This window comes from Haliotis rufescens, unplaced genomic scaffold (assembly GCF_023055435.1).
Source record: "Haliotis rufescens isolate VD_foot unplaced genomic scaffold, xgHalRufe1.0.p SCAF_8, whole genome shotgun sequence".
Lineage (NCBI taxonomy): Eukaryota > Metazoa > Mollusca > Gastropoda > Lepetellida > Haliotidae > Haliotis > Haliotis rufescens.
This window is the reverse complement of record NW_025964372.1, coordinates 53,704,617-53,721,965: the sequence shown is the minus strand read 5'-3', so window position 1 is coordinate 53,721,965 and position 17,349 is coordinate 53,704,617. Positions and strand designations below refer to the sequence as shown.

The 17,349-nt window shown below is 41.2% G+C and overlaps 1 long non-coding RNA gene across 1 annotated transcript; it reads right to left on the bottom strand.

The window, feature by feature from the left end:
* Window positions 1-3,746: 3,746 nt before the first annotated feature.
* On the bottom strand, window positions 3,747-12,319 carry LOC125376832. Its single transcript, XR_007219322.1, has 2 exons — window positions 12,207-12,319; window positions 3,747-4,066 (listed from the first exon to the last, which is right to left on the bottom strand). It is a non-coding gene; the product is annotated as an uncharacterized LOC125376832 (long non-coding RNA).
* Window positions 12,320-17,349: the final 5,030 nt, after the last annotated feature.

Below are 17,349 nucleotides of genomic sequence, written 5' to 3'. Positions count from 1 at the left end.
CTATAACTATTGTGTGACTATGACGTCTATTGTGTGACACTGACTACTGTGTGACCATGACGTCTACTGTGACTATGACGTCTACTGTTTCGATATGACGCAAACTGTGTCACAATGACGTCTACTGTGTGACTATAACATCTACTGTGTGACTATAATGTCTACTGTGTGACGGTAACGCCTACTGTGTGACAATGTCGTCTATCGTGTGACTATGACGTTTACTCGTGACGGTAACTTCGTTGGGCGGCGCGGCGTAGGAGGGCGTGCAACCACGCCTACAGTCGCACCTCCACGGTTCAATGCTGACAGCTCAATACGCGGAATAACTGGATAAAAAAGATTGTGATTAGGACTTGAATTCTGTCCTGAAATGAGGTAATTATCTAATACTGTTTGCGAGCGATGCAAGGATATTTACAACTTCCTGTTCAACAAAGCGAGTGCATAGCGAGGTGAAAGTTGGTCGCTAGAGGGAGCTGACGGTGCTATAGTTTCTCTACAATACCTGGACACGACTCGTCACAAAGGCAGCTTAATGTCTTTATTCACAGGTAGAATCACAGTTCCTTTTCATTTTACCTTAATTATCTGGTTCACGGTTTCATTGAAATCCGGGCATGGTAAAATTCTAAGGTGATTTCGACACGTGATTCTGTAACGTCCCCGCGTGGCCGCCATATGCTGCAGGCGGCGTGACTCGCCCGACATATTTCCAAATAGCGTCACATAGCCTTTTGCACGTGTACTTTGTAGAGGGCTCGTGATGTGCACGTGCATGTAACGCGCCTGGATGTGGAGCGTATGTCGACACGGGAGTTATCCGGAACACAAGCGCACATGCACTGCGTCTGTCCCCCTCCTGGATTGCCCTGTGTCCGAGGTGCCTCATTGATCTAGTGGTAGGGCGTTCACCCGGAGAGCGGGAGGTCGGGAGTTCGATCCCCGTCTGTGTCATACCGAAAGACGTTAAAAGATGATAGTTGTTGTTACCCTGTCTGGCGCTCGCCATTAAGGGGCTAAAACAAGGACTGGTCAGCTCGGAGTCAATATACTGTGTCTGAGAGGGTTAAACTGCGGAATGGTATCTCAGTGGGCAAGCACTATAAACTCGGTAATTAGTCTGGACTAGCACAAGCAGCCACACAAACACACGTGCATGCATGTCGCTACATAAGTGCAATAATCTTGAAAGCGACGTTAAACCCCATTTCACCTCACACAACCAATGTCCTGTCCTCTCCCTGTGAGGTAGTTTATAGCTCTCTGTGAGGTAGGTTGTAGTCTTAAGGTGACCGTTTGTCAGCTGATCGTCATTCGGATAATCTCGGGTTTGCCTACGAACAGAACCAGCCTATTGTCATCTTCGCCGGAAAAAAATGTACAAATATTTTTCAAAGGAAGCATTTCTTGAAGCACCGGTATAGCGTGCCCTTAGATACGATTATGATGTTTGTCCGAACCTTAAGGTGGCGTTTTGCGTTTCACTTATGGGTATCATGTTATTTAATTTGAAATAATAATTAAATGGGCGTCAGTGTGGGTAACGGCGAGCCGTGCTCAGTCATCGGCCGCGGGGGGAAGTATTGTTACAGAGCTCCGGCTGTTGTTATCATAAGGTTGCGACTAGCCCGACCAAACTTCATATCTAATTCATTGTGCGTAACCTTTGCTTTTCACTTAACAAAAAATAAGATTAACGTAAATCATGTCTTTGGGTGTTTAAGATTTCCAAATAATGTGTCAAATGCTCGTGTTTATCCCGCGGGTTGGGTTTCCCCGGAATACGTGCCTGTCCCCCGCGCCGCTCCCCGCGCCACACAGGGGACATGAGCGACTCAATAGAATTATTGTCATGTGATAAACTAAGCATTAAACACAAGATAGCCCATCAAGGATAACTAATCTCGCATTATGGCCAGTTCTCGCCGAGATGACCTCATGGCCCCGAGATCAAGGGAGGTAATCCTGATGGGCAATACGCTGTAGTTTTGTGGGTGGCCGTAACTTTTCTGACGATGTGTCTTTGAGCATGGAGAAATGGACGTATTAAATTCATCACATGAGCACCATCTTTTTTACCAATCTCTCCTGGTCTTAGTTCTGATTGACAAACAACAAAGAAGAAGAAGAGAACAATTGGGGAACAACACCCAGCAGGCAGAGAGTACCATGGGATTTTTGTTTGTGTCATTATTTGTTGTTGTTGTTGTTGTTGGTTTATGTTGTTTGTTTTGTTTGGGTATTTTGGGGGGAGAGGAGAGGGGGTCGGTCGCGGGGGTGGGGTTGGTTTAAGATCAGCACTGCAAGGTATGTGTAATTGGGGCTTTTCAGTAAAACAGGGGCTTGATTATTTGTTTTAGAAACAAATCCCGGCCTCCTGAAAATCCAATGGATGTCACTTAGTGGAGGAAAGCACGAGGGGCGAGCTGCTTCCTCCATGACTGCAGTTCTCAGTTGAGTGATTTAGAAATAGGTACACGAGGGAATATTACATAAACTTGTGTTCGTGTGGCACTGATTTTAGTTTCGGTATTTCTGTATTTCCAGAGCGTGAATGTAGCGGGCTATATTTTAAAACCCCAGAATGCACGTGAGGATGCAGTAAGCTCTATATTGCCCAGGCTTGAATCAGACGCAGTCAGGACGTTGCGTCGACACGCATTATAAAAATAGTGTGATATCAAGGACAATGCGCGACATCACGTCAATGTGACGTCATCAGACTAAAGCGAGACTAAATTTCAAACGTAAGAAGAAATATCATGACAGGTGATCACTGCTGCACGGGCTTCCCCGAGTCGGCACAAGATCGGAGAGGGAGCCAGGAGAGACTTGACCGGCTCAGTGATAGGGAACAAAACATTCAAGACAATAGTCAATGTCACTATGATCTGTTTCCAAAATGGCTGATATACAAATCATTGGGTTGTTATATTTAAATGTGAATCGGTTTTATCGTCCTCGGCGTCCTCGCGTTTCCTTGGCGAGTACGTTAATCCTTTGTGAAACTCCTGACTGGGGATTGTCTGTTTCAGGATTTATCCAAAGTCGGTGTTTTTTGTAAACTTGGATACAATACCTCATGACATAAAAATACAAATGCTGGATCTCGATTGTAAAGGTGAAGAGTTGTAAACATACACACGGAGTTTTCGTTGGATGGCCAGGATATATATGTTATAAACCTGCCTAATATACAAACGTGTGTTCAAGTTTATATGAATGTCAATGTTTGCTAATTGACAGGCCCACTTTTCCTAAAGTACGAACACAATGACTAATAATAAACAATTACATGAACACTTGTTTACTTAAGAACTGATTTCCATTTCATCTTTGTGTCCTTTTTAAACATGAGGTATATGTCACTGCCATGACCTCCAGTTTAATATTACAACGCAGAAAGCTATTGCTCAATGGGTAAAACAGTTTGTACCTGTAGATGTCATCAAGTTTTGTGCAGCGTCTCTCATAACTTTATATCGGTGGCGATGTATTATCTTTTTGCATAAACGTCTATTCTATGCATGTTTTTTATGATGTTTAGCGGTGAGACGAAAATAAAATATCTGTCTGTCTGTGTTTTTGGAGGCATATGCGTAATGACCGATGTACACGCCGGCTCCTCGCGATTGTTGCTGATGTTTGCAAAACGTGCACTCCGGTTGTTATGTTTATTACACCATAAACGCAAACATGCATCGAAGTCAATTCTTATAAAGAAATAAGTCAACAATAATAACTTCACTGACTGCTAATGTAATAACTAAAACACACAAAAAACAACGTTAGGAATGACTACGAAATCAGTGCCATTGTTCAGCGCGCTGATGCAACACAAGCCTCGCCCTTCCTGTTCTCAGCCAATCAGGAAACAGTAGTCCGTAAATGGGAGTGGTCTACTAATGGAAACATAAACGTAAAATGAATCGCTAGGTCTGCCAATTAAATGCCATGGTGTCCTTGCAATTTATTTATAAACACTTATGATCGAGTAATTATCTAGCTCTCAAATCTTTACAGTGAGGCGGCCTCTTCCTCTGATACCAAATCCATCATCATTCTGAAAAAGAAATATTGGTGAATATAGACTGTGGTATATCTGTTACCATGTTGAATACAAACATTCGTGGTGTATCTTTTACCATGTTGAATACAAACATTCGTGGTGTATCTTTTACCATGTTGAATACAAACATTCGTGGTGTATCTTTTACCATGTTGAATACAAACATTCGTGGTGTATCTTTTACCATGTTGAATGTAGATATTCGTGGTGTATCTTTTACCATGTTGAATGTAGATATTCGTGGTGTATCTTTTACCATGTTGAATGTAGATATTCGTGGTGTATCTTTTACCATGTTTAATTCGTGGTATGTCTGTTACCATGTTGAATGTAGATATTCGTGATGTATCGATATCTTTTACCATGTTGAATTCGTGGTATGTCTGTTACCATGTTGAACGTAGATATTCGTGGTATGTCTGTTATATCAAGAATACAAGCCAGTGTGATATAGCTTAATTTCATTTATTATTACTGAATATATCAAACATGTGATTCGTTCCTCGTGATAATGATTGATTGTATTGAGTCGGCATTGGCAGTAATGGCCCCTACACAAAACACACGGGCCATTAACCGCCGAGCCACGCGGAGCGGGAAAATATAACCCATTTATAACGGCTATAGAAAACAGAGTCACCAATTTTGAAACTGTCGACGAGATCTTGAGGGAAATGTTTAATGTCTATAAAAATGTTTAATTCGAAAGACATCTCGGTATTCCTGACGCCTCGATGTGTTAAACTGTAATGTGTGGTACATGAAAGCTCCTCGCCCAGGCCCGCTGTGAGGAGCATATGGCCTCGCTCATTGTCCACCAATACCAATCTCCTTACACTGTCTTTACGGCCTCGTGACCAGATGTATCTCATCCGAAACAAAAGCAATCGCTCTGCTCCGACCTTTCTGCGGAGTCCACACTCCGGGGCATCAAAACATATATTTATGGCCTTTTTTGAGTTATTGGCAATTTTTTTTAGTTTGCGTCCAAAACCCGCAGGTTGGGTAAGGGCTCACGGTGGGTCGCGATACAGGGTAGGATTAGTGTTTTCGTGCGAAGAACTAGGCTACGTGACAGATTGACAACCTTACAACATTGCTGCAGATTCCCGTGTCATGTATCATTGCCACAGATTCCCATTCTTATATCATTGCCACAGATTCCCATTCTTATATCATGCCACAGATTCCCATTCTTATATCATTGCCACAGATTCCCATTCTTATATCATTACCACAGATTCCCATTCTTATATCATTGCCACAGATTCCCATTCTTATATCATTGCCACAGATTCCCATTCTTATATCATTGCCACAGATTCCCATTCTTATATCATTACCACAGATTCCCATTCTTATATCATTGCCACAGATTCCATTCTTATATCATTACCACAGATTGACATTCTTATATCATTGCCACAGATTCCCATTCTTATATCATTACCACCGAATTCCATTCTTATATCATTGCCACAGATTCCCATTCTTATATCATTGCCACAGATTCCCATTCTTATATCATTACCACAGATTCCCATTCTTATATCATTGCCACAGATTCCAATTCTTATATCATTACCACAGATTCCCATTCTTATATCATTACCACAGATTCCCATTCTTATATCATAACCACAGATTCCCATTCTTATATCATTACCACAGATTGCCATTCTTATATCATTGCCACAGATTCCCATTCTTATATCATTGCCACAGATTGCCATTCTTATATCATTACCACAGATTCCCATTCTTATATCATTACCACAGATTCCCATTCTTATATCATAACCACAGATTCCCATTCTTATATCATTGCCACAGATTGACATGCTTATATCATTACCACAGATTGACATTCTTATATCATTACCACAGATTGACATTCTTATATCATTACCACAGATTGACATTCTTATATCATTACCACAGATTGACATTCTTATATCATTACCACAGATTGACATTCTTATATCATTACCACAGATTGCCATTCTTATATCATTACCACAGATTGACATTCTTATATCATTACCACAGATTCCCATTTTTATATCATTACCACAGATTGACATTCTTATATCATTACCACAGATTGCCATTCTTATATCATTACCACAGATTGACATGCTTATATCATTACCACAGATTCTCATTCTTATATCATTGCCACAGATTGACATGCTTATATCATTGCCACAGATTGCCATTCTTATATCATTACCGCAGATTGACATGCTTATATCATTACCACAGATTGCCATTCTTATATCATTACCACAGATTGCCATTCTTATATCATTACCACAGATTCCCATTCTTATATCATTACCAAAGATTCCAATTCTTATATCATTACCACAGATTGCCGTTCTTATATCATTACCACAGATTCCCATTCTTATATCATTACCACAGATTCCCATTCTTATATCATTGCCACAGATTCCCATTCTTATATCATTGCCACAGATTCTCATTCTTATATCATTACCACAGATTGACATGCTTATATCATTGCCACAGATTCCCATTCTTATATCATTGCCACAGATTGCCATTCTTATATCATTACCACAGATTCCCATTCTTATATCATTACCACAGATTGACATGCTTATATCATTGCCACAGATTCCCATTCTTATATCATTGCCACAGATTCCCATTCTTATATCATTACCACAGATTCCCATTCTTATATTATTGCCACAGATTGCCATTCTTATATCATTGCCACAGATTGCCATTCTTATATCATTACCACAAATTCCCATTCTTATATCATTGCCACAGATTGACATTCTTATATCATTACCACAGATTGCCATTCTTATATCATTACCACAGATTCCTATTCTTATATCATTGCCACAGATTGACATTCCTATATCATAACCACAGATTCCCATTCTTATATCATTACCACAGATTGCCATTCATATATCATTACCACAGATTGCCATTCTTATATCATAACCACAGATTCCCATTCTTATATCATTGCCACAGATTGCCACTCTTATATCATTGCCACAGATTCCGATTCTTATATCATTACCACAGATTGCCATTCTTATATCATTACCACAGATTCCCATTCTTATATCATTGCCACAGATTGACATTCTTATATCATTGCCACAGACTGCCATTCTTATATCATTGCCACAGATTCCCATTCTTATATCATTGCCACAGATTGCCATTCTTATATCATTACCACAGATTCCCATTCTTATATCATTGCCACAGATTCCCATTCTTATATCATTGCCACAGATTGACATTCTTATATCATTGCCACAGATTGACATTCTTATATCATTACCGCAGATTGACATGCTTATATCATTGCCACAGATTCCTATGCTCATATCATTACCACAGATTCCCATTCTTATATCATTCCCACAGATTCCTATGCTTATATCATTACCACAGATTGACATTCTTCTATCATTTCAACAGACTACCATGCATATATCATTGCCACAGACTGACATGCTTATATCATTTCCACAGACTACCATGCATATTTCATTGCCACAGATTGACATTCTTATATAATTGCCACAGATTACCATGATTCTATCATTGCCACAGATTTACATGCTTATATCATTTCCACAGACTACCATGCATATATCATTGCCACAGATTGACATGCTTATATCATTGCCACAGACTACCATGATTCTGTCATTGCTGCAGATTGACATGCTTATATCATTGCCACAGACTACCATGCATGTATCATTGCCACAGATTGACATGCTTATATCATTGCCACAAAATTACCATGATTCTGTCATTGCTGCAGATTGACATGCTTATATCATTGCCACAGACTACCATACATATATCATTGCCACAGATGGACATGCTTATATCATTGCCACAGACTACCATGCATATATCATTGCCACAGATTGACATGCTTATATCATTGCCACAGACTACCATACATATATCATTGCCACAGATTGACATGCTTATATCATTGCCACAGGCTGACATGCTTATATCATTGCTGCAGATTGACATGCTTATATCATTGCCACAGATTACCATGATTCTATCATTGCCACAGATTGCCATGCTTATATCATTGCGACAGACTACCAAACATATACCATTGCCACAGATTGACATGCTTATATCATTGCCACAGATTGACATGCTTATATCATTGCCACAGATTACCATGATTCTATCATTGCTGCAGATTGACATGCTTATATCATTGCCACAGACTACCATGCATATATCATTGCCACAGATTGACATGCTTATATCATTGCCACAGACTACCATGATTCTATCATTGCTGCAGATTGACATGCTTATATCATTGCCACAGACTACCATGCATATATCATTGCGACAGATTGACATGCTTATATCATTGCCACAGACTACCATGATTCTATCATTGCTGAAAAAATTGACATGCTTATATCATTGCCACAGACTACCATGCATATATCATTGCCACAGATTGACATGCTTATATCATTGCCACAGACTACCATGCTATATCATTGCCACAGATTGACATGCTCATATCATTGCCGCAGATTGCCATAGATATATCATTGCCACAGATTGGCATGCTTATATCATTGCCACAGACTACCATGCATATATCATTGCCACAGATTGACATGCTTATATCATTGCCACAGACTACCATGATTCTATCATTGCTGCAGATTGACATGCCTATATCATTGCCACAGACTACCATACATATATCATTGCCACAGATTGACATGCTTATATCATTGCCACAGACTACCATGCATATATCATTGCTGCAGATTGACATGCTCATATCATTGCCACAGATTACCATGCATATATCATTGCCACAGATTGGCATGCTTATATCATTGCTGCAGATTGACATGCTTATATCAGTGCCACAGATTGACATGCTTATATCAGTGCCACAGATTACCATGATTCTATCATTGCTGCAGATTGACATGCCTATATCATTGCCACAGACTACCATACATATATCATTGCCACAGATTGACATGCTTATATCATTGCCACAGATTACCATGATTCTATCATTGCTGCAGATTGACATGCTTATATCAGTGCCACAGATTACCATGCATATATCATTGCCACAGACTGACATGCTTATATCATTGCTGCAGATTGACATGCTTATATCAGTGCCACAGATAACGATGCTAATATCATTGCTGCAGATTACCATGATTCTATCATTGCTGCAGACTGACATGCATATATCATTGCCACAGATTGACATGCTTATATCATTGCTGCAGATTACCCTGCTTATATCATTGCCACAGATTGACATGCTTATATCATTGCCACAGACTACCATGCTTATATCATTGCCACAGACTACCATACATATACCATTGCCACAGATTGACATGCTTATATCATTGCCACAGACTACCATGCATATATCATTGCCACAGATTGACATGCTTATATCATTGCCACAGACTACCATGCATATATCATTGCCACAGATTGACATGCTTATATCATTGCCACAGACTACCATGTATATATCATTGCCACAGACTGACATGCTTAAATCATTGCTGCAGATTGACATGCTTATATCATTGCCACAGACTGACATGCATATATCATTGCCACAGACTGACATGCTTATATCATTGCCGCAGATTGCCAGGCCTATATCATTGCCACAGATTTACATGCTTATATCATTGCCACAGACTACCATGCATATATCATTGCCACAGATTGACATGCTTATATCATTGCTGCAGATTGCCAGGCCTATATCATTGCTGCAGATTGACATGCTTATATCAGTGCCACAGATAACGATGCTAATATCATTGCTGCAGATTACCATGATTCTATCATTGCCACAGACTACCATGCATATATCATTGCCACAGACTGACATGCTTATATCATTGCTGCAGATTGCCAGGCCTATATCATTGCTGCAGATTGACATGCTTATATCAGTGCCACAGATAACGATGCTAATATCATTGCTGCAGATTACCATGATTCTATCATTGCCACAGACTACCATGCTTATATCATTGCCGCAGACTACCATACATATATCATTGCCGCAGATTGCCAGGCCTATATCATTGCTGCGGATTGACATGCTTATATCAGTGCCACAGATAACGATGCTAATATCATTGCCGCAGATTGACAGGCTGACATCATTGCCACAGACTGCCATGCTTACATCATTGCAACAGATTGACATGTTTATATCATTGCCGCAGATTGCCATTCTTATATCATTACCGCAGATTGACATGTTTATATCATTACCGCAGATTACCTTGCTTACATCATTGCCATAGATTACCTTGCTTATATCATTGCGATACACTACCATGCTTATATCATTGCCATAGATTACCTTGCTTATATCATTGCCATAGATTACCTTGCTTATATCATTGCCATAGATTACCTTGCTTATATCATTGCCATAGATTACCTTGCTTATATCATTGCGATAGATTACCTTGCTTATATCATTGCGATAGATTACCTTGCTTATATCATTGCCATAGATTACCTTGCTTATATCATTGCCATAGATTACCTTGCTTATATCATTGCGATACACTACCATGCTTATATCATTGCCATAGATTACCTTGCTTATATCTTTGCCATAGATTGACATGCTTATATCATTGCCATAGATTACCTTGCTTATATCATTGCCATAGATTACCTTGTGTATATCATTGCCATAGATTACCTTGCTTATATCATTGCGATACACTACCATGCTTATATCATTGCCATAGATTACCTTGCTTATATCATTGCCATAGATTACCTTGCTTATATCATTGCGATACACTACCATGCTTATATCATTGCCATAGATTACCTTGCTTATATCTTTGCCATAGATTGACATGCTTATATCATTGCGATACACTACCATGCTTATATCATTGCCATAGATTACCTTGCTCATATCATTGCCATAGATTACCTTGCTTATATCATTGCCACAGATTACCTTGCTTATATCATTGCCATAGATTACCTTGCTTATATCATTGCGATAGATTACCTTGCTTATATCATTGCGATAGATTACCTTGCTTATATCATTGCCATAGATTACCTTGCTTATATCATTGCCATAGATTACCTTGCTTATATCATTGCCATAGATTACCTTGCTTATATCATTGCGATAGATTGACATGCTTATATCATTGCCATAGATTGACATGCTTATATCATTGCCATAGATTACCTTGCTTATATCATTGCGATACACTACCATGCTTATATCATTGCCATAGATTACCTTGCTTATATCATTGCCATAGATTACCTTGCTTATATCATTGCCATAGATTACCTTGCTTATATCATTGCGATAGATTGACATGCTTATATCATTGCCACAGATTGACATGCTTATATCATTGTCATAGATTACCTTGCTTATATCATTGCGATAGATTACCTTGCTTATATCATTGCCATAGATTACCTTGCTTATATCATTGCGATACACTACCATGCTTATATCATTGCCATAGATTGACATGCTTATATCATTGCCATAGATTGACATGCTTATATCATTGCCATAGATTGACATGCTTATATCATTGCCATAGATTGACATGCTTATATCATTGGGATACCATACCATGCTTATATCATTGCCATAGATTGACATGCTTATATCATTGCCATAGATTGACATGCTTATATCATTGCCATAGATTGACATGCTTATATCATTGCGATAGATTGACATGCTTTTAGCTTTGCCATAGATTGACATGCTTATATCATTGCGATACACTACCATGCTTATATCATTGCCATAGATTACCTTGCTTATATCATTGCCGCAGATTGCTGCGGGAAAAAGAAACAAAGCAGCTCTACAATCCCAAGCCATGTTTTACTGTTACTGATATTTCCTCCTGAACACAGCTCGGTGGGATGGCATTAATAATGTGCATATTTGATAGCAAATTGTATCGCTTGTTTAGAATCAGGTGAGATAGAACTAGACCCTGCGCCGCGCAATACAATGGTCGAAATAGAAGACTACGTTGTACACTAACGCACTCACAAGGACGGGGATTGATTAAGGAATAAAATACTTCTCTTGATGGGTGGGAGTATAGACGGCGTCCGGGCATACGAGACCGGAGCCTGACGGCAGGGCGCGACACTGCCACAAAGAGACACGTTTCCGTCAAGAGAGACCGTTTTCTGGCATATGGTATCACAGGTAAAGGCTTTGTCAATTTAATGACGATCGCCGATGCGATGTCGTAATGGCGTAATGATTAATAACGACAATGTTTACACGACGTCGCTCGGTAATTGTTTTCTTGAATTATGTTCTAATCAAATGTCAATGAATTATTGATACATTGCTGGCGAGATTGGGCATCGGAAACACTGAAACAGATGCGAATAGTAATTGTGTTTCCCATTAAAGGAAAGGCAGGGAATGAAATTCTGTCTATTGCTTTTGGGTAATCGCCGAGAGGAGTTTTGAAGTCTATGTGCACCTTTTGACCTGCGATAATTTCCATACCGATTTCCAATTTACCTGTAATTGTACACTTGACCTATGACACAAGACACAGTACCTTCCAGTACCTCACAGTACCTCCATGCATACCGTATACCGTGTCCCTAAATACTAGTAATCCACACCCGTATGTTTTTCATCTGTTCGCGCATAATTGTAACCCAGTTTGTTTGTTTGTTTGTTTGATTGTTTGACGCCGCACTCAGCTATATTCCTTCTATATGACGACAGTCTGTAAATAATCGAGTCTGGACCAGACTGCAGTGACCGACATCATGAGCATCGATCTCTCTCCTGTTAATCGCCTCTTACGACAAGCATAGTCGCAACTTAAGACAAGCATGGGTTGCTGAAGACCTATTTCGGCCCGGATTTGAATGTTTATGTATCGGGTATTTACAATCAGTACCCTGTGTCTAACATTGTATCGTGTGCTGTACCGGTGGGCACCCCGTAGTGAAGCATCTGACATTACTCTTCGTACTAAGATGCCATTAACTTTTGTGTAATATGCAAAAATAAAGAATTATCATATAAAGCACAAAGTGCTGGCAACGCTACAATTATTTAAAACTAATAAAATCTGGGCGGTTGTCGTTGCGCTAAGATCGCCTTGAGCACGTGTTTGAGGCAGTTTCACGTGTAATGTGACGTCACTAGTGTATGGCGATACCAATAAATAGACGCGATTGTTTTTGTCGTTAAGTTTATAGATTTCTAAGTATCACTGAGCAGACGACATATTTCTTTTCAGATATATCCAAACCCAACAAAAGGTGACATGTTCCCTGTGTAATCAAGCGTTCTCAGAATGAACTAAGTAACAGCGAAGCTAATTCTTCTTGAAACCCCTCCTATTACTTAACAGCGTAGTAACTATGATCCGACAACACGCAATGGGACAAATGAAGTGAACAGCCTGCATCTGCAACACATCGGTGAGAACATCCAGGCATCACACCGCGTCACTCTTCACGGAGACACAATACTTGAAGGAATACTTTAATTACTCACTTAAATTATTGTTGCTATTTGGTATTTCGTTTTATTAAAAAACTCAGTGAGCAATAAAAGCATTCATTTAGAGTCACGTGACGGAAACAATGCGCCCTCGGTGCGCCTTTGTCCGCCATCCCTTGTCAGTCACAGCAAGCACACACACACAGAAGTCCAAATTGTTTTCTTATGAAAAATTAAGAGTTTAAGATAATTTTTTCGATAGTTAAATCCATTATATGTAACTAACAAATGCAATCTTGGGAATTGAAACATACTTTCTCCGTTGTATTTACACTTAAAGTTATGACAATCTACTTTAGTTGCCGATAATGTGGACATTTAGAGGAACTTAACCTGGCCCGGTGGGAGCGATCCCCATACACGAGCCACCCCGCGTGTATTATTGACAGGGGTACTGGGGCGTGGGGGTAATTTGTTAATTACCGTGTGTCTAGGTGCATGTAGCAATACAGGCACAACACAGCCTACATGTTGTGCACACAGACATCTGTCTTGTGTCGGCTCTGTCAAACGAGAACGCCGCTTTTGTTATGACGTTGAATCTATCAGACCTGTGCCTTTCTGATGTTTCGACTCTACCAAACGTGTACCTTTCTAATCAATTTCTATCAAAAAGATATCTTTCTGTCGGCTCTATCTAACTAAAGCCCCTATGTTGAGTCAGCTCTATCTAACTAAAGCCCCTATGTTGTGTCGGCTCTCTCTATCTAACGAGAAGCCCCTGTGTTGTGTCGGCTCTCTCTAACGAGAAGCCCCTATGTTATGTCGGCTCTCTCTAACGAGAAGCCCCTATGTTGTGTCGGCTCTCTCTAACGAGAAGCCCCTATGTAGTGTCGGCTGTCTTTAACGAGAAGCCCCTATGTTGTGTCGGCTCTCTTTAACGAGAAGCCCCTATGTTGTGTCGGCTCTCTTTAACGAGAAGCCCCTATGTTGTGTCGGCTCTCTTTAACGAGAAGCCCCTATGTTGTGTCGGCTCTCTTTAACGAGAAGCCCCTATGTAGTGTCGGCTCTCTTTAACGAGAAGCCCCTATGTTGAGTCGGCTCTCTTTAACGAGAAGCCCCTGTGTTGTGTCGGCTCTCTTTAACGAGAAGCCCCTGTGTTGTGTCGGCTCTCTCTAACGAGAAGCGCCTGTGTTGTGTCGGCTCTCTCTAACGAGAAGCCCCTATGTTGTGTCGGCTCTCTCTAACGAGAAGCCCCTGTGTTGTGTCGGCTCTCTCTAACGAGAAGCCCCTGTGTTGTGTCAGCTCTCTCTAACGAGAAGCCCCTGTGCTGTGTCGGCTCTCTCTAACGAGAAGCGCCTGTGTTGTGTCAGCCCTCTCTAACGAGAAGCCCCTGTGTTGTGTCAGCTCTCTCTAACGAGAAGCCCCTGTGTTGTGTCGGCTCTCTCTAACGAGAAGCGCCTCTGTTGTGTCGGCTCTATCTAACGAGAAGCCCCTATGTTGTGTCGGCTCTCTCTAACGAGAAGCGCCTGTGTTGTGTCGGCTCTCTTTAACGTGAAGCCCCTGTGTTGTGTCGGCTCTCTTTAACGAGAAGCGCCTGTGTTGTGTCGGTTCTATCTAACTTACGCCCTATGTTGTGTCGGCTCTCTCTAGCTAGAGTCCCTATGTTGAGTCGGCTCTATCTAGGTAGGGCCCTCTGTTGTGTCGGCTCTATCTAACTAGAGCCCCTATGTTGAGTCGGCTCTATCTAGGGAGGGCCCTCTGCTGTGTCGGCTCTATCTAACTTGAGCCCCTATGTTGAGTCAGCTCTATCTAGGTAGGGCCCTCTGCTGTGTCGGCTCTATCTAACTACAGCCCCTATGTTGAGTCGGCTCTATCTAGGGAGGGCCCTCTGCTGTGTCAGCTCTATCTAACTAGAGCCCCTATGTTGAGTCAGCTCTATCTAGGTAGGGCCCTCTGTTGTGTCGGCTCTGTCTAACTACAGCCCATATGTTGTGTCGGCTCTATCTAGGTAGGGCCCTCTGTTGTGTCGGCTCTATCTAACTAGAGATCCTCTCTTGTGTCGGCTTTCTCTAACAAGAAGCGTTGTGCGTGTCGGTAGCAGTCACGTACACACCAAGAATCACGATGTAAACCACAGCAAATAGCTATAATCTCCCTTAATGTATACATCTTTCATCGAATGTGCAGCCATTTGGTAGCAGTTCGATATCGTTTCGGCTCAATAGACCACATGTCAAGTCTTTTTCTCGCAAAGTCACGTCTTACAAACACGATAATTGAAATGGGCATCGCGAGACTGTTTTGCTGCGGGATGACATCTCGCTATTTGCTGCGGCGCAGTGTCAGTTTTCGGCACACACGCTTTCAATGGCGGCCCGTCGTGGTGTTGACTCTACAAGCACACGGCAAATCAGTCAAGACTGTTTCTTTCTCAACTTCTCTCACAGATAAACAAAGTCGATTACCTCTTTTCATGACGCTTTTTCTTTCAGTGGCCTCTTGTCTGGGGCAAAATAGGAAATAATTACCGGCCAGCGATATCTTAAGCCACGACATCGGAGCAAGTGCGTGTTCCCGCAAACGATATGATGTGAAGCAATTTACTGAGTATTATTTTAGAATACATGGAAATGTAGAGTCAAATTTCATCAAAGGAAATTAACTGCGCTCCAGTCGGATGAGACTTAGGCATAATCTGCGACCGCCTGTCTATTGAGGGGAGGTAACGCTGCCGTGTTTTTCACGCATCTTGACTGCTGATGCAGACGCATTGTGATCGAAATAATTAGAAGAATACAGCAATGCCTTCAGTTTTATTTCATCGTCAAAAGCGAATTTTTACTCCAAAAGTTATTGCAATTATTAGACAGCGCTGAAAAGAGATCTCCGTCAATGATGGTCGCTCACGCAGCCTGGTAACATGGCCACTGTGTTATGATGGGTGTGACGCATTCTAATAACCAGCAACATCCTAGTCTTACATTCTGCTGACAACATAGTCACAATCACCAACACCAACACCCTACCTACATACACACCATCAACGTCAAGACCATTACCGTCAACACCACAACACCGTCAACACCAACAGCACCGTCTGCACCAACAACACCGACAACACCGTTGCACAGTCACCATCTCAATGCCAATCACCAACAACGCCGTCAACATCTACAACACCGTCACGGTCAACACCATCACAGAGAACACATTCACCGTCAACATCTACAACACCGTCACGGTCAACACCATCACAGAGAACACATTCACCGTCAACATCTACAACACCGTCACGGTCAACACCATCACAGAGAACACATTCACCGTCAACACCGTCAACACCGACAACACCGTCAACACCGTCAACACCAAACACACCGACAACACCGTCAACACCAAACACACCGACAACAGGGTCAGTATCGTCAACACTGTGACACAGTTAACATGTCAACACCGTCACATCAACACCAACAACGCCAAAACACCATTCACACCATCGCCGACAACACATTCACCATCAACACCGACAACATCGTCAACACCATGACACAGTCACCAACAACACCGATTTCGAGGCTGGATAGATGTGGAGGATGTATCATACAGTAGATGAAGAAGTAAACATGTATGGATGAGTTCATGGATGGATGTCTATTGACAATCAAGTGACCTTGGGTGAGTGAGTGAGTGAGTGAGTGAGTGAGTG